At 42.1% G+C, this 17,940-nt stretch overlaps 1 long non-coding RNA gene and 1 pseudogene across 2 annotated transcripts in view; one reads left to right on the top strand and one right to left on the bottom strand.

Moving 5' to 3' along the window:
* The window catches only part of LOC118520372 (uncharacterized), a 213,558-nt gene that overhangs the window by 6,955 nt on the left and 188,663 nt on the right, over positions 1–17,940 (top strand). The gene's annotated exons all lie outside the window — the stretch shown is intronic.
* LOC144382435 (U6 spliceosomal RNA) lies at positions 9,524–9,632 on the bottom strand (annotated as a pseudogene).

The raw sequence follows: 17,940 nt of genomic DNA, 5'->3' as shown, positions 1-17,940 counted from the left end.
AAATGAAGCTTAGACGGTCAGGTGGTTCATCCAAGGTCACACACCTGGCAAGTGGCAGCCTCAATCTCTGAGATCCCTGTGACTCTAACTTAGACTCTCAGAACTAATCCGGTATCTTGATATAAGCAACAATGAAGGAAGGACAGTGGAAGGGAAAGCTTCAATAAATGGCAGATGCTATTATGAAGGTGGCACATGCTGGGTTTCTTGAGTACTGGTAACCCAACTTTGGTGTGTGAGTTCCTAGAGAGAGAAAGAAATAGCCTATTGTTCAAAATCATCCATTCATTATTCATTCATTCAGCAAATATTTGTGAAATGTCTCCATATGCCAGCACTACTCTAGACACTAGGAATACAGCTGTGAAAAAAACAGGTGGAGCTCTGCTCTTCAGTAGCTTAATGACTTCTTGGGGTAAATAGAATCAATTAATTAATCAAAATTGGCAGGTGGAGATAAATACTATGGGGGAGGGAATGAAGCAGGTAAATCCTCTGGAGAGGTTGAGGAAATGAGTTTTCAGTTCATATAGAATGGTTAAAGGAGGCCATAGTGATAAGGTAACATTTGGACAGAGAGCTGAAAGAAATGAGGGCATGAGCCACATAGATATTTGGGAGGAAAGTATGTCAAGCAGAGGGAGAAGCAGGTGCCAATGTCCTGAGGCAGATTCCTTGCTTGGTCTATTTGAGAATAGCAAGAAGGCCAGCACAGCTGGATCAGATAGAGTGAGAGGACAGTGATTGTGGCAGACATTTGGGAGGTAGCGGAGGGAAAGATTGTTTTGGGTCTGTTCAGGCATTATCATAAGATTCTTTCACTTTGAGGGAGGGAAGGAGCCATTGGGGGGTTTAGAGAATATGTGACATATTCTGACTTATGTTTTAAAGATCATACTGGGTGCTATTTGTGAGAAACTCTGGATGGGGAAAAGATAGAGACAGGCGGGCAGTTAGGAGGTTGCTATGCGCATCCAGGAGGGAAAAGTGGTGACTTGGACCAGGTTGTTACAGTGCAGGCAGAGAGCAGGGCTCAGATTCTGGCTATGCTCTGAGGATTCAATTGACAGGACATAATGATGAGGTCTGAGAGGAAGAGATGAGGCAAGCATGAGTCAGGCTTGCCATTTCCTAAGAATATAAGTTCCCTCTATTAGACTATAAACTCGACATGGGCAGAGATCTTCACCTGTTGTATTCAATCCCAAGTGCCTAGAAGAGTGCCCCACACATAGAAGGTGCTCAATAATTTTTTAAGAAGTGAATATGGGAGAAACTGGCTTGGTAGTGGGATTTAAGGGTTTATGTAAAATGTCATTTATAGACACATTCTCCCAGTGCACAGCTTGTCTTTTCATGCTCTTAAGAGTGTCTTTTGAAAACAACATTCTTAATTTTGATCATGTCCAATTCATCACTTTTAAAAGGGATCATGCTTTTGGTGTCATAGCTAAGAAATCTTTGCCTAATCCAAGGTCACAGATTTTTCCCTATGTTTTCTTCTAGAATTTTAATATTTTTATGTTTCATATTGAGGATTGTGATTTGTTAGGAGTTGATTTTTTATATGGCGTGAGGTAGGGATTATTGAAGTTCTTTTTTTTTTTTTTTTTTGCATATGGATATTCACTTGCTCCAGGACCATTTGTTGACCTGAATTGACTTTGAAGAATAACCAGGATGTCACCAGCTGGACAAGTAAAGGGTGGGCAGGCAGAGGAAGCAGCAGGTGCAGAATCAGGGTGTTGAGAAATAGTAGCAAATATGATTTTGGGACTGTACGAGTTCTGTGGTTGGCTGGAGCATTAACATGTGAAAGGAGAATGATGGGATTTCAGGCTTTCAAGGGAGTCAAAGTACAGACCATGGAAAGCTTGGCATACCCTGACATTTTCCTGGAGTGTTAAGCTGGAAGTGCTCTTGGAGATTACCAATTAAATTTCCTCCTCATTTTATAGATGAAAGCCCAAAAAAGGGATATTGCTTAATTTTAGAGTTTGATTACTACTCTGACTATACATGTTTTACTAACCAGGATTACCTTAGATGAAAGGAAAAGATTAAACAACAACAAAAAGAATCCATGGTCCTAAAGAGAAGGTGAATCATGTTCTGTTTTTATGCAGGACTGATCCCTACCCAGAGGGTGCTGATTTATAGATCGATGCCATCTTGGAGAGGGGACCCTAATGGCACGGTGCCCTGTCTGAGCTGATATTTTTATCAGTGCCCAGGGTGAAGTCTGTGAAGGCACTCTCATCAAATGTGTGAAGGACTGAAAGTTGGGAGCAGAGAGAATGTGTTGAATCAGAAGGTCAGGACCCCAGAAGATGTCAGCAGCTTAGAATTTTGGACCAAATATAGGGAGAAGGTGTTTTAAAAGCTAAAGCTTCACCTTTAGATTCATAAAGCAGCTAATCAAACAAAGAGCTGGGGAATCAAGGCTGCGCAAGTCACAGTGAAAACACTATAGGGGAAAGGGTGTCTAAATGGATAAAAGCCCATACAAGGAACAATAACATAATCTCGAGCTGTAGTGGGAGAAGATGAAGGTCCTAATCTGCTATTCTGCTGAATCAGAAACACTTGAAAAGCATTCAGTTTTGGGGGCACCACAATTTAAGAAAGTCATGGCTACCAAATACAGACTCTGGAGCTAGACTGTCTAGGTTCAAGTTCTGGCTCTGTCTCCTGCTGGCTGTGGGACTTTGGGCAAAGTACTTAACCTCTCTGTACATCATCGGTGGCCTCATCTATGATAACAATGTCATGACTTGCTGTGAAGTGCAAGTGAGTTAATGTATGAAGTGGTTAGCATATGCTCTGTAGGAATTAGCTATAATTGTTATTTGGTTCCCATTTATTGAACACTTTGTCATATGAGCTGGACTCTACAATAAATATTCTTTGTGCATTATTTTATTTAATATTCATGATAATCTTGCATAATAGGCAGTTTCTACATATAATATAGATGAGGATGTTGAAGTTCAAAGGGTTATGCATGTAGCCAATTCACAGATACCCTTGAAGTGACACCTCGAGAACTGAACTCTGGGTCTGCCTGGCTCCCGAGCTGATACTTACAACTACTATTGCTTTGTCCCTTGGTGCTGATTCCAAGAAGAATGTCTAAGATGGTGAAGGGCTCAGAGCCATGTCATGAAGTTTGACTGGAGGAGTTGGGGAGGAGGTGTTGGTGACTAATTCTGGAGAATAGATGCCATATGTAAGAGGAATCAAACTTGTGTGGGGGTAAAAATAGTCTTTATCTGCTGGAGATAAATTTAGATCAATCTAACAATCTCATTCTCTAGAGATGGAATGGGCAGCTTCATGCAGTAATGAGTTCCCCATCACTGGAGGTGTTCAAGAAAAGACAGGTATATAGGTGGTTGGATTCAATGTCTTTTAAAGCTACTTGTAATGCTGCGATTGTCTATTCCCATCTCTGTACCCTGGTATCTTTGTTTCCAAAGTAATTCTAACGGTATTTAAATCTTCCCAATTCTAAAGGGCATTGTGAGGGTTAAGAAAAAAGTGCTCATTAAGCATGCCAAGATCCAGGGAAGAAATGCACTATTTTAAGATAAACTATTATTATAACACTATATGTAATTGCCAAGTGGATAATGGAACCAAGAATCTGCTAAACTCATGTACATAGCAAACTGATAATTTCTTAGAACCAAATGTGTTTATTGCATGTGCCCAAGGATTGCAGTTGGTAATTGCTATTATATCCTATGCTTTAATGCATAACAAATTCTCATCAATTATTTAGAGGTCTCATAAACAAAATACAATCAAAATAAAAGCAATATTGCTATGCATTTCAAAACTCCCCTCAGAATTTCCTGACATATAAAAGCTAAAATTCCTAGTGATGAAGTTTTTGATTCAATTAGGAGATCAAGAAAGGAGACTAAGTTGTAGTCTCATGGAAATTGGTGATACTTCTTTTTGGTGTTCTAGTTTGGGAGAGTGGACCATGGCCCCTTGACCATTTTCAGTTTGCTTCTCTAGCCAATGATGTTGGCATGTTTTTGTCCAATTGGGCCAATGAGACTTAATAGCCTGCTAATTTTGTCCTGGATTGAATTAATTTCAAGACCAAATTAATTAAAACAGATGAAGCTCCCTTCATCTATTATTCATGAGCTTGTTAGAACAGGAGGGAGCACATTAGCTACATTAAGGGTATTACATTGTCTTAATGAACTTCTTTTTGGTGCCCGTTAATGGGACTTTTGAGGAGCCCAACATGGTTTCCCCAATCTGTGTCTGTGAAGTTGCTCTGGTATATAACACATTTTTGTAGAAATGACTGCTTTCAAATCCTTATGGACTTTAGAAGGTGAGTGGTAGGTGTGCATGGTAGGGTGGAGGGCAGGCGACAGAATTACACACCAAAGGAAATACTCCTAACCTAAATGAAATGTCTGGTTGTCCAGTTTCCACATGCTATAGGACAACAACTAAACTGCATGCAGAGATTGACAAGACAGTGGCCAAAGAGGGGAACAAGAAATGAATGACGTTAGAACAAAAAGGTTTGGTTTGGTTTATTAAATTCATGAGTTTAATGTTTCTGCAAGCATGATCCTTGACTAACACACAGTAAAGGCTGACAGGTAAGAAGTTGAAGAAGGCAGTGTTCTGATGACTGGCATGGCCTATTCTCACTGCTAGAATCTTGCCCCTAGGGAGTAGGTTTTGCCTATTTACAAATTCACCTACAGGTGGTCTTAAGCATGATTTTAATGAAAAAAAAAGGGGGGGGCATATTGACTGCACACTCTCTAATAGGGACACTACAATGGGAGCTGGTGGTGGGTTAGTATTTGTAGGCTTCTCTGCCACAGACTGTAAATGCTATCCTGCCAGGCTTTCTTGTTGCTCTTCACCGAGGAAGTAGCAAAAAACCTTTTCCAAGGAACTGCTCTCTGTCCTAGGAGACAATCATACAGCCCAGTTGCTAAGTCTGTAGTAAGAGTCATGATCCTTTCTGGCTAACTGCGGAGGTATCAGTCAACCTTGGGTTGCAAATATATTTAGAGCATGGTACCTGTCAGGCACTGGGCCAGGTGCAGAGTTGAGCTTGGCAAGATTCCTTTCCTTCGGAAGACTGTAATCTCATCCAAGCATCTTTCTGAGAGTGCGTGGGGGAAAGAAGATAGGGAGGATGGCCCGGTACTGACACAGGCTGCATGCTGCATCCCGTTGCTGGCCAGAAGCCACAGATGGGTGATTGCACAGGTTCTGCTAAGAGCCCCAATTTTAGATGTTCTGTTCATTTGTCAGACACAATTACTGACTTGTACTTTAGAAAATTTCCAACTGTAAAAGCAATGGAAATCAACTCTTACTGAGAATTTACTATGTGTCAAACATACTTGACACTTTACACATCTTATCTCATTTCAGCCTTGTAACTACCATGCGAGGAGTCTGTACTATTTTTCTGACAGCTCGTGTTGCAGATGAGCAAACCAGGGTGCAGTGAAGGGAAGTAACATGGATAAGATGGCTTGTCTGCCTTTTCCATGTTGCTTTGGAATTCCAAAGTTCAAAGCAGCAGAAAGGAATGGAGGATGTGGAGGTAAAATGGGGCAAGGACGTGGGAAGGGGAGAAGGGAAATTGAAGAGGAATTTTGGTATGTGTCTTTGGTGGAGGTGGCGAAATGGTGCTCTAGATTTTGAAACGGGAGTGATATTTCTGTCCCACTCCTGGGGAGTAGAGAGCCTTCAGGAAAGGAAGTGCCTAATTGGCAATGGCGTGGGCAGTTGGGAAGGAGAGGAAGAACTGAGTAAGATGAGACATGTGGAATGATTATTAAGGTACACCCATTTGTTGGACAGATTTGGTTGCTAAGCAAGTACATGAGAGGCTGGGGAAGGGAAGGGGACAAGGGGCCGAGGAGGGGAAAGAAGGAGTCAAGGGGAATGGAACCCTCAGTAAGCATGGGATTAGCATCCCGATGCATTGTAAGGCTTGGCTGCTGTTTGTCCTTAGACCTGAGTAGGGTTTTAACAATACTTTGAGGAAAGGTTTCCATACTGCTCTCTGCATATTTAGAAAAATGATCCCTTGTCGGATGATGATGATGATGACGATGATGATGGTGGTCTTTTTATGGATGTTGAAACCAAGGCTTAATGAAAACACGGAGAGCATACAACTCTAAACTCTTACTGTTACCACTAGGCATTACTGTCTTCCTCCTGGGACCTGTCCATTCACCTTATTCTAATTGGCCTATGAATCTCTTGCTCCTGTCAAACCAACAGGTTACAGTGATTGGAAAGCCCCAAAGGGAGTGTCTTCCTTGCTCCTTCCCTCCTCCCCTCTTTTTTTCTTTCCTTCCTTCCTTCGTTCCAGAAATATTAAAGTTCTTCTGTGTGCCAGGTAGAGTGTTAGGCTCTGGAAATACACTGATCAGCAAAAGATCCATGGTTGCTGCCCTCAAAATGCTTACAACTTAGTGGAGGAGACAGACATTAAGCAAATAATCATGAGCATAAACACATAGTTATAGTAAGCACTCTATGTGGAATGAGCAGATATACCAATCCAGGTGGGGATTCGAGGAAGATGTCCCTGAGAAGGTGACCCTGAGCAGAGGGCACAAAGTTGAATAGAAATTTTCTAAGTGATGGGGAGTCAGGGGAAAGCTGGGAGGGCAAGATGACAGCAGAGGGACAGCAAGGATGGAGGGCTGAGTCAGGGTCAGTGGTGGGAAATGTGGCTTCGACATGGAGGAGGACCAGCTCACCTGGCTTTCAGCACCACACCAAGACATTTTACCTTTATTCTCAGAGAGGAAAGCCAATGAAAGGCTGTAAACAGAGACAGATAGACAGGATGCAGATGCTGTGCCTGCTTTTGGGGAGAGAGCAAGGAAGGAGGGCAAAGTGCTGGGGGGCAAGGGTGGGGAGTGAGCATTGAGCACCGGTTCACGATTTTGGCATCTTGAATTTGAGGGGTGGTGGTGGCACAAAGATAAGGCGGTGATCCAACAGTGTGGCACCATGGATGTCTGGCAGTAACCACATGTTGCCCTCCTTCCTTGCTCTCTCCCCAAAAGCAGGCAGAGCATCTGCATCCTGTCTATCCTGTCTCTGTTTACTGCTTTTCATTGGCTTTGGAATTTCAAGGAAATGGATCATTTTCAGGGAGGGATAAAGGAAAAATACTTAAAGTACTTCAGTGCTTGTCTTTGGTCCTCTGGTCACCCCCACTTGCTTTGGAAAATGAAGGGAATCAGAGAATGGAAGGACTCGTGTATGGTGTGAGAGACCTGGCTTCCAGTATTATCTGCCAGTAAGTGGCTAGAATTACCAGGTGGCTTTGGGCATGTCACCACCCATCTCTTGCTCTCTGCTTTTCCATCTGTGGTGTGAGGAAGATTGATTAGATGCTCTCCAGTGAAATAACCACTTTAAGAACCAGAGGTATCCTAACATATGCATCATCTCTACCAACACATGTTGTGTGCCTCAGTGTCATGCACAACCTCACCCTCGAGTTTGGGGATGGGGGATGTATTGAGACAATAGTATATGGATATTTGTATTTTAAAAGGCTAACTTTCCAAAGTCAAAAAGAAAACATTCACTCTGAAGAATATTACTCAGCCATCAGAAAGGACGAACACCCAACTTTTACATCAACATGGATGGGACTGGAGGAGATTATGCTAAGTGAAATAAGTCAAGCAGAGAAAGTCAATTATCATATGGTTTCACTTATTTGTGGAACATAAGGAATAGCATGGAGGACATTAGGAGAAGGAAGGGAAAAATGAAGGGGTAGAAATCGGAGGGAGAGATGAACCATGAGAGACTATGGACTCTGAGAAACAAACAGGGTTTTAGAGGGGAGGGGGGTGGGGGGATGGGTTGGGCCAGTGATGGGTATTAAGGAAGGCACATACTGCATGGAGCACTGGGTGTTATACGAAAACAATGGATCGTGGATCACCACACCAAAAACTAATGATGTATTGTATGGTGACTAACATAACATAATAAAATTTAAAAAAAAGAGAGAAAACATCATGCACCAAGTGTTGGGTTCCATCAATTCTGTGCACTAAAATAAAAAAATGGAATGAAACCAAAAAAGGACACACCGCACAGAAAAATGCACCATTAGAAGTAAGTGTAAAGCAGCAGAGAAGAATTGAGAGCCACTGCTAAGAATGACTTAGGGTCTGAAATGAACATCAACGTCTCTGAGTTTTGATTCTTCCAACCCTCACAGGGTTGCTGTTTGGATTACATGAGCTGATGAGAATAAGGCACCTAATTTAGAGACTGGCATATGGCATGACTCAGGGAAGTCATTTTTGCGCAGTTCTTTATTGAGCATTTACTATGAATTGGGAACCATTTTAGACTTGAGCCTATGACCAAGATAAAGAAGACCCCCCATTCTCATAGAGCTTTCATTTCAAGTGGACAGAGAGGAAGAATGGACAAATACATGAGGATACTTAAGAGAATAAAATTGTGCTAGAAAGAGAGTAAAGCAAGATGATGAGGCTCCTTTAAATTGGGTGGTCATCTCTCAGGATGAACTATTAAAACCGAAACTCTAGGGACAAGAAGGAGCCCATCAAATGGGTATGAAGGATGGGCCCTCCAGGCAGCCAGAAAGCCAAGCCTCAGCCTGTATGGCTGTGCAAGGTGGGCCTGCTGGAGGAGCAGAGGGACGTTAGTGAGACTGAGCAAAAAGAACAGGTGGGAGTGATGGAGAGAGGAGGACAGTGCACCTTGCAAAAGGAGTAAGGACAGTACTAATGAATTAAGCAGTAGCCAATGATAATACGGTTTTGGGGTTAAAAGCTAGAGGTGCCAATCCTAGATGGTTTTCTGATTTGCCAGCTTTCTGCAGATGTAAACCAAGACAGAGCAATTCAACTTCAAACGTATCCACCAAACACCTATTTCTAGTGTCTGGGGTTGAAAATAATAATGATGATGACAGTAATAATAGCCAGTACTTATATAGTACATTCCATGTGTTAGGCACAAAATTTACATTTAACTCATTTAATACTCTTAACAAGCTTTGGAGGTGGGTACTGTTGTTATCTTTATGTTATTGGTGGGGAGACGGGAACAAAGAGGTTAAGCAACTGGCTCAGGCTCACAGAGCTAGTAAGTAACGAAGTCAGTATACCAACTCAACCAGTGTGACTTCAGAGTCTGACAGCTAACCAGCCTGCTCTGGTGAGATCATCCACTTCAGAATTTTATAGCCTGGTGCAGAGATGAATATATAAAGGGAGTGATTTGATATAACGTGGCATGTGTTATGGTGCAGGGCTTTAGACCAGGGGTGGGTAGACTTTTCCTACAGAGGGCCAGACTTTAGGCTTTGCCGGACATATGGTCTCTGTGGCAACCACTTGATTCTGCTGTTATAGCATGAAAGCAGCTAGACAATATAGAAATGAATGGGTGTGGCTGCATTCCAGTAAACCTTTATTTTTTTTATTTATTTTTTTTTTTTATTAAAAATATGGAATGCTTCACGAATTTGCGTGTCATCCTTGCGCAGGGGCCATGCTAATCTTCTCTGTATCGTTCCAATTTTTTAGTATATGTGCTGCCGAAGCGAGCACTCCAGTAAACCTTTATTTATAGAAACAGATGGCAGGCCTGATTTGGCCTGCAGACCACAGTTTAGTGCAAAGAAAAGAGACCCAGGCTGGACTAAGGGGATGGGAGGGAATTGGAGAAGGCTCCCCCGAGCTTTGGCTTGAAAGGCAAGCAGTAGAGAACCAGGCAAAAAAATAGTGGGAATGCGGGGAAGGGCGGGGTGGTGCCAGGCAAAGAGGACAGCACCTTGCAGGGCAGGAGGAAGGGGGTGAAAAATCATTCAAGTCAGAACCCACCCTTCTCCACTACTGTCCCTGCATGAACAGTAGGCACTGTTGAACACAAGCATTTGGAAGAAGAGACAAGCCCAAATATAAAGGGGTCCCGATACACCTGTAACTTCCCATTTGATTTTACTTCTCCTTCTGTGGGCAGAAAACCAACTACCAGCAACTACCAACCCTCCTGTGGCCTAAGGAAGCAGGAGAGGCTTTAGGAAGGAAACTGCTCTTCAAGGGGGCTGAGAGTGGGAGGCACACACCAGGAACCCCCTCTACAGGCCTGCTTTGTTCTGAGTCTGCAAGCCGGAGGGGCCTCTCAGGTCTGCTGCTGGGGTGCATCATTATCCCCAATATTTTAATTTGTCTGTATGGGAAAGAACATTGTTAGCAGCCATGTCTCAGCTGTGAAGGACAATAGTGACTCTATATATCTACATATCGAAGACCAACAGACCATGAAACGTAACCCAGCATTCTGGTTTCAGCAGCCCCTGCAGGGCTGTCTGTGGGAAGGAACCACGGCAGCTGCGGGCTGAGTCTGGCGGGAGAAGGCACGTGGACACAGCACACACCCCACTGTCATTTCTTAACCACTTGCAGTAATGCCTACCCTGCCAACCACCTCCTGTTCTCCAGAGAACCTCCACGATTTGGGTCGGGAAGAGAATATATATTATTTATTTCTTTTTCCCTCAAAGGCATTCGATTGGGTGGAACATTCGAGGTGGGGAAGAAAAACCAGCAACTTCTCTTCTCCTCGTGTTGGACATTTGTTCATTTTTGGACACTTGATTTGAGTCTATTGAGTTCTGGGATTGCCAAACTCCGTAGCAGAAACAAAGGTGTGGGATTTAAGGGGATTGGCTTCTGATCTCCCAGGAATTGCAGAAAAAGATGCCAGCCAGCTGTCCCCCAGTTTACAGAGGAGCCTCTCCCCACTCCATACTGAGCCTGCACAGTGGTGGGTCACCGAACATCGCTTGAGCTCGTCAGGAATCTGTTGGCGCTTGGCAGAGAAGAAAAGATTGAGCATAACAGTAGTGTCTAAATTACCCAAGGTACCAGGGTTGCACTTCCAGAAGGCCCCAGAGCTCTAGTGATACAATTCAAAAGGGGAAAGCTCTGATTCTGATGAGTTCCACAGCCATCTTGTAATAGGTGGAGAGTGGGGGGGGGCAGCCCGTGTCTCTCTGGGGCTGGGAGCATCCTCCAGGCGCTAGTGCTCAGCACAGGAGGCAACCAGGAAGCCCTCTGAGCTGGCCAGGGCTCTGCCCTCCCCCTTGGCATGCAGCTTCCACGGCCTCCCTGATGATCTCAGGACCTCTACGGAGGTGGCTGGAGTGAGCAAGCTTTGGGTCCACCAGTGTTGATTTACTGGGTGCTGGCTGCTTTCCCTCTTTTGTTGAGTCTGCAAGACTCAATCTTGGCCGCAGCAATGAACCCCATTGTACAGGTGAAGAAATGGAGAGAAGGTTCACAGAAGGCAAATGGCTCACCCAATAATACTGAAGAGAAAGGAGACTCCTCTATAGATGTTCATGGACAGGGAGGAATGTGTTCTCTGTTTTTTTATTATTATTATTATTATGTTATGTTAATCGCCATACATTACATCATTAGTTTTTGATGTAGTGTTCCATGATTCATTGTTTGCGTATAACACCCAGTGCTCCATTCAGTACGTGCCCTCTTTTTTTTTCTAATTTTTTATTGTTATGTTAATCACCATACATTACATCATTAGTTTTTGATGTAGTGTTCCATGATTCATTGTTTGTGCATAACACCCAGTGCTCCATGCAGAACGTGCCCTCTTTAATACCCATCACCAGGCTAACCCATCCCCTCCACCCCTCTCCCTTCTAGAACCCTCAGTTTGTTTCTCAGAGTCCATAGTCTCTCATGGTTTGTCTCCCCCTCTGATTCCACCCCCCTTCATTTTTCCTTTCCTGCTATCTTCTTCTTCTTTTTTTAAAACATATAATGTATTATTTGTTTCAGAGGTACAGGTCAGTGATTCAACAGTCTTACACAATTCACAGTGCTCACCATAGCACATACCCTCCCCAATGTCTATCACCCAGCCACCCCAACCCTCCCAACCCCACCATTCCAGCAACCCTCAGTTTGTTTCCTGAGATTAAGAATTCCTCATATCAGTGAGGTCATATGATACATGTCTTTCTCTAACTGACTTATTTCGCTCAGCATAACACCCTCCAGTTCCATCCACGTCGTTGCAAATGGCAAGATCTCATTCCTTTTGATGGCTGCATAATATTCCATTGTATATATACACCACATCTTTATCCATTCATCTGTCGATGGACATCTTGGCTCTTTCCACAGTTTGGCTATTGTGGACATTGTTGCTATAAACATCGGGGTGCATGGACTCCTTCGGATCCCTACATTTGTATCTTTTGGGTAAATACCCAGTAGTGCAATTGCTGGGTTGTATGGTAGCTCTATTTTCAACTTTTTGAGGAACCTCCAGAGTTTTCCAGAGTGGCTGCACCAGCTTGCATTCCCTCCAACAGTGTAGGAGGGTTCCCCTTTCTCTGCATCCCTGCCAACACCTGTCGTTTCCTGACTTGTTAATTTTAGCCATTCTGACTGGTGTGAGGTGGTATCTCATTGAGGTTTTGATTTGGATTTCCCTGATGCCGAGCGATGTTGAGCACTTTTTCAAGTGTCTGTTGGCCATTTGGATGGCTTCTTTGGAAAAATGTCTGTTCATGTCTTCTGTCCATTTCTTGATTGGATCATTTGTTCTTCGGGTGTTGAGTTTAATAAGTTTTTTATAGATTTTGGATACTAGCCCTTTATCTGATATGTCATTTGCAAATATCTTCTCCCATTCTGTTGGTTGTCTCTTGGTTTTGTTGACTGTTTCTTTTGCTGTGCAAAAGCTTTTTATCTTGATGAAGTCCCAATAGTTCATTTTTGCCCTTGCTTCCCTTGCCTTTGGCGATGTTTCTAGGAAGAAGTTGCTGCAGCTGAGGTCGAAGAGGTTGCTGCCTATGTTCTCCTTTAGGATTTTGATGGACTCCTGTCTCACATTGAGGTCTTTCAACCATTTGGAGTTTATTTTTGTGTGTGGTGTAAGGAAATGGTTCAGTTTCATTCTTCTGCATGTGGCTATCCAGTTTTCCCAACACCATTTGTTGAAGAGACTGTCTTTTTTCCATTGGACATTCTTTCCTGCTTTGTCAAAGATTAGTTGACCACAGAGTTGAGGGTCCATTTTTGGGCTCTCTATTCTGTTCCATTTATCTATGTGTCTGTTTTTGTGCCAGTACCATACTGTCTTGATGATGACAGGTTTGTAATAGAGCTGGAAGTCCGGAATTGTGATGCTGCCAGCTTTGCTTTTCTTTTTCAACATTCCTCTGGCTATTCGGGGTTTTTTCTGGTTCCATACAAATTTTAGGATTATTTGTTCCATTTCTGTGAAAAAAGTGGATGGTATTTTGATGGGGATTGCATTGAATGTGTAGATTGCTCTAGGTAGCATTGACATCTTCACAATATTTGTTCTTCCAATCCATGAGCATGGAACGTTTTTCCATTTCTTTGTGTCTTCCTCAATTTCTTTCATGAGTATTTTATAGTTTTCTGAGTACAGATCCTTTGCCTCTTTGGTTAGATTTATTCCTAGGTATCTTATGGTTTTGGGTGTAATTTTAAATGGGATTGACTCCTTAACTTCTCTTTCTTCTGTCTTGTTGTTGGTGTATAGGAATGCCACTGATTTCTGTGCATTGGTTTTATATCCTGCCACTTTACTGAATTCCTGTATGAGTTCTAGCAGTTTTGGGGTGGAGTCTTTGGGGTTTTCCACATAAAGTATCATATCATCTGCAAAGAGTGAGAGTTTGACTTCTTCTTTGCCGATTTGGATGCCTTTTATTTCTTTTTGTTGTCTGACTGCTGTGGCTAGGACGTCTAGTACTATGTTGAATAGCAGTGGTGAGAGTGGACATCCCTGCCGTGTTCCTGACCTTAGGGGGAAAGCTCTCAGTTTTTCCCCATTGAGAATGATGTTCGCTGTGGGTTTTTCATATATGGCTTTTATGATATTGAGGTACGTACTCTCTATCCCTGTACTCTGAAGAGTTTTGATCAAGAAAGGATGCTGTACTTTGTCAAATGCTTTTTCTGCATCTATTGAGAGGATCATATGGTTTTTGTTCTTTCTTTTATTAATGTATTGTATTACATTGATTGATTTGCGGATGTTGAACCAAACTTGCAGCCTAAGGATGAATCCCACTTGGTCGTGCTGAATAATCCTTTTAATGTACTGTTGTATCCTATTGGCTAGGATTTTGGTGAGAATTTTTGCATCCATGTTCATCAAGGATATTGGTCTGTAATTCTCCTTTTTGATGGGGTCTTTGTCTGGTTTGGGGATCAAGATAATTTTGGCCTCATAAAATGAGTTTGGAAGTTTTCCTTCCATTTCTATTTTTTGGAACAGTTTCAGAAGAATAGGTATTAATTCTTCCTTAAATGTTTGGTAGAATTCCCCTGGGAAGCCATCTGGCCCTGGGCTTTTGTTTGTTGGGAGGTTTTTGATGACTGCTTCAATTTCCTTAGTGGTTATAGGTCTGTTCAGGTTTTCTATTTCTTCCTGGTTCAGTTTTGGTAGTTGATACATCTCTAGGAATGCATCCATTTCTTCCAGATTATCTAATTTGCTGGCATAGAGTTGCTCATAATATGTTCTTATAATTGTTTGTATTTCTTTGGTGTTGGTTGTGATCTCTCCTCTTTCATTCATGATTTTATTTATTTGGGTCATTTCTCTTTTCTTTTTGATAAGTCTGGCCAGGGGTTTATCAATCTTGTTAATTCTTTCAAAGAACCACCTCCTAGTTTCTTTGATCTGTTCTACTGTTCTTTTGGTTTCTATTTCATTGATTTCTGCTCTGATCTTTATTATTTCTCTTCTCTTGCTGGGTTTAGGCTTTATCTGCTGCTCTTTCTCCAGCTCCTGTAGGTGTAGGGTTAGGTTGTGTACTTGAGACCTTTCTTGTTTCTTGAGAAAGGCTTGTATTGCTATATACTTTCCTCTTAGGACTGCCTTTGCTGCATCCCAAAGATTTTGAATAGTTGTGTTTTCATTTTCATTTGTTTCCATGAATTTTTTTGATTCTTCTTTAATTTCCTGGTTGACCCATTCATTCTTTAGTAGGATGCTCTTTAGCCTCCATGTATTTGAGTTCTTTCTGAATTTCCTCTTGTGATTGAGTTCTAGTTTCAAAGCATTGTGGTCTGAAAATATGTAGGGAATGATCCCAGTCTTTTGGTACCAGTTGAGACCTGATTTGTGACCTAGGATGTGATCTATTCTGGAGAATGTTCCATGGGCACTAGAGAAGAATGTGTATTCTGTTGCTTTGGGATGGAATGTTCTGAATATTTCTGTGAAGTCCATTTGGTCCAGTGTGTCATTTAAAGTCTTTATTTCCTTGTTGATCTTTTGCTTAGACGATCTGTCCATTTCAGTGAGGGGGGTGTTAAAGTCCCCCACCTTTATTGTATTGTTGTCAATGTGTTTCTTTGCTTTTGTTATTAATTGGCTTATATAATTGGCTGCTCCCATGTTAGGGGCATAGATATTTACAACTGTTAGATCTTCTTGTTGGATAGACCCTTTAAGTAGGATATAGTGTCCTTCCTCATCTCTTATTACAGTCTTTGGTTTAAAATCTAATTTGTCTGATATAAGGATTGCCACCCCAGCTTTCTTTTGGTGTCCATTAGCATGGTAAACGGTTTTCCACCCCCTCACTTTCAATCTGGGGGTGTCTTTGGGTCTAAAATGAGTCTCTTGCAGACAGCATATCAATGGATCTTGTTTTTTTATCCAATCTGATAGCCTGTGTCTTTTGATTGGGGCGTTTAGCCCATTTACATTCAGGGTAACTATTGAAAGATAGGAATTTAGTGCCATTGTATTGCCTGTAAGGTGACTGTTACTGTATATTGTCTGTGTTCCTTTCTGGTCTATGTTGCTTTTAGGCTCTCTCTTTGCTTAGAGGACCCCTTTCAAGATTTCTTGTAGGGTTGGTTTCGTGTTTGCAAATTCCTTTAGTTTTTGTTCGTCCTGGAAGCTTTTTATCTCTCCTTCTATTTTCAATGACAGCCTAGCTGGACATAGTATTCTCGGCTGCATATTTTTCTCATTTAGTGCTCTGACTATATTATGCCAGTCCTTTCTGGACTGCCAGGTCTCTGTGGATGGGTCTGTTGCCAATCTAATGTTTCTACCATTGTAGGTTACAGATCTCTTCTCCCGAGCTGCTTTCAGGATTTTCTCTTTGTCTCTGAGACTCGTAAGTTTTACTATTAGATGTCGGGGTGTTGACCTATTTTTATTGATTTTGAGGGGGGTTCTCTGTGCTTCCTGGATTTTGATGCCTGTTTCCTTCCCCAAATTAGGGAAGTTCTCTGCTATAATTTGCTCCAATATACCTTCTCTCCTCTCTCTCTTTCTTCTTCTTCTGGGATCCCAATTATTCTAATATTGTTTCATCTTATGGTATCATTTATCTCTTGAATTCTGCCCTCATGATCCAGTAGTTGTTTATCTCTCTTTTTCTCAGCTTCTTTATTTTCCATCATTTGGTCTTCTATATCACTGATTCTCTCTTCTGCCTCATTTATCTTAGCAGTTAGAGCCTCCATTTTTGATTGCACCTCATTAATAGCCTTTTTGATTTTGACATAGTTAGAGTCTAGTTCTTTTATTTCTCCAGAAAAGGTTTCTCTAATATCTTCTATGCTTTTTTCAAGCCCAGCTAGTATCTTTAAAATCGTCATTCTGAACTCTAGTTCCGACATCTTACTAATGTCTGTATTGATTAAGGTCCCTGGCAGTCAGTACTGCTTCTTGTTCTTTTTTTTTGAGGTGATTTTTTCCGTCTTGTCATTTTGTTCAGAGGAGAATAGATTAATAAGAGAACAAAATGCTAACAGGGTAACAACGACCCCAGAAAAAGATACACTAAACAAATCAGAAGAGACCTTCCAGAAAGTGGCTGCTTTTCTGTTCAGAGAGTTGCTCCTATTCTTTTCTTTGATCTCCTGTTGAGTTTGTAGGTGTTCAGAATGGTTTGATAGTTATCTAGCTGAATTCCTGGGACCAGACAAAATTTAGGTCTCCTACTCCTCTGCCATCTTGCTCCTCCCTAGTCATGTTCTCTGTTTTGAACCCATCTTTGACTAAACCCTGCCCTCAGGCTGAGCAACAGGCCCTTGGAGATCCAGTTAGCCCAAACTGGCACTTTGAGTCAGTTCCAGCCCCAAGTGCCAGAGGGAGGTTAAGAGCGGTCATTACCAACTGCCAAGTACTAGCTTTGTGCCGATTCCTCTAGAATGCTATGCAAGTTAGCCCATTTATTTTTTAAATTTTTAAAAATTTTTAAATTTTTTAAAGATTTACTTATTTATTTTAGAGAGAGAGAAAGAACACGAGTGGGGCAGAGCCAGAGAGAGACTCTCAAGCAGACCCCCCGCTGAGCGCACAGCCCAATGCTTGGCTCCATCCCAGGACCCTGAGATCATGACCTGTGCCGAAATCAAGAGTCGGCCGCTAACTGACTGAGGTTTTATTCTATTTGGGGCAGATAATTAATTAATAAATAAGAAAAATAAGTACAGTATATGGTATACTAAGGGTTAATGAGCTGTGGAGGAAAATAAACCAGGGAGGGGAGACATGTTAGAGGTGAGGGTACAGGTTTAGATATAATGGTCAGAAAGACCTCACTGAGAAGATGGATTTTGAATAGGGACCTGAAACAAGTGAGGGAGTGAGTCTTGTGGATATCTGGGGGAACAGCATTCCAGGCAGAGGGAACAGCATAGGCAAAAAATTTAACAACAGCAATAATAATAATGCTTAGCTACCGTGGGCCACATCCGTGGTTCTCAAAATAGGGCCAGATCAGCAGCAACAGTGTTACCGGGAGCTTCTTAGAAATGCATATTCTCAAGCCCCACCTCAACTTCTCTATGGGTGCAGCAAATGATGTGTGTG

The sequence above is a fragment of the Halichoerus grypus genome, chromosome 6 (genome assembly GCF_964656455.1).
Source record: "Halichoerus grypus chromosome 6, mHalGry1.hap1.1, whole genome shotgun sequence".
NCBI lineage: Eukaryota > Metazoa > Chordata > Mammalia > Carnivora > Phocidae > Halichoerus > Halichoerus grypus.
Note: the sequence above shows the minus strand (reverse complement) of the source record. Positions and strands in the feature narration are given on the sequence as shown.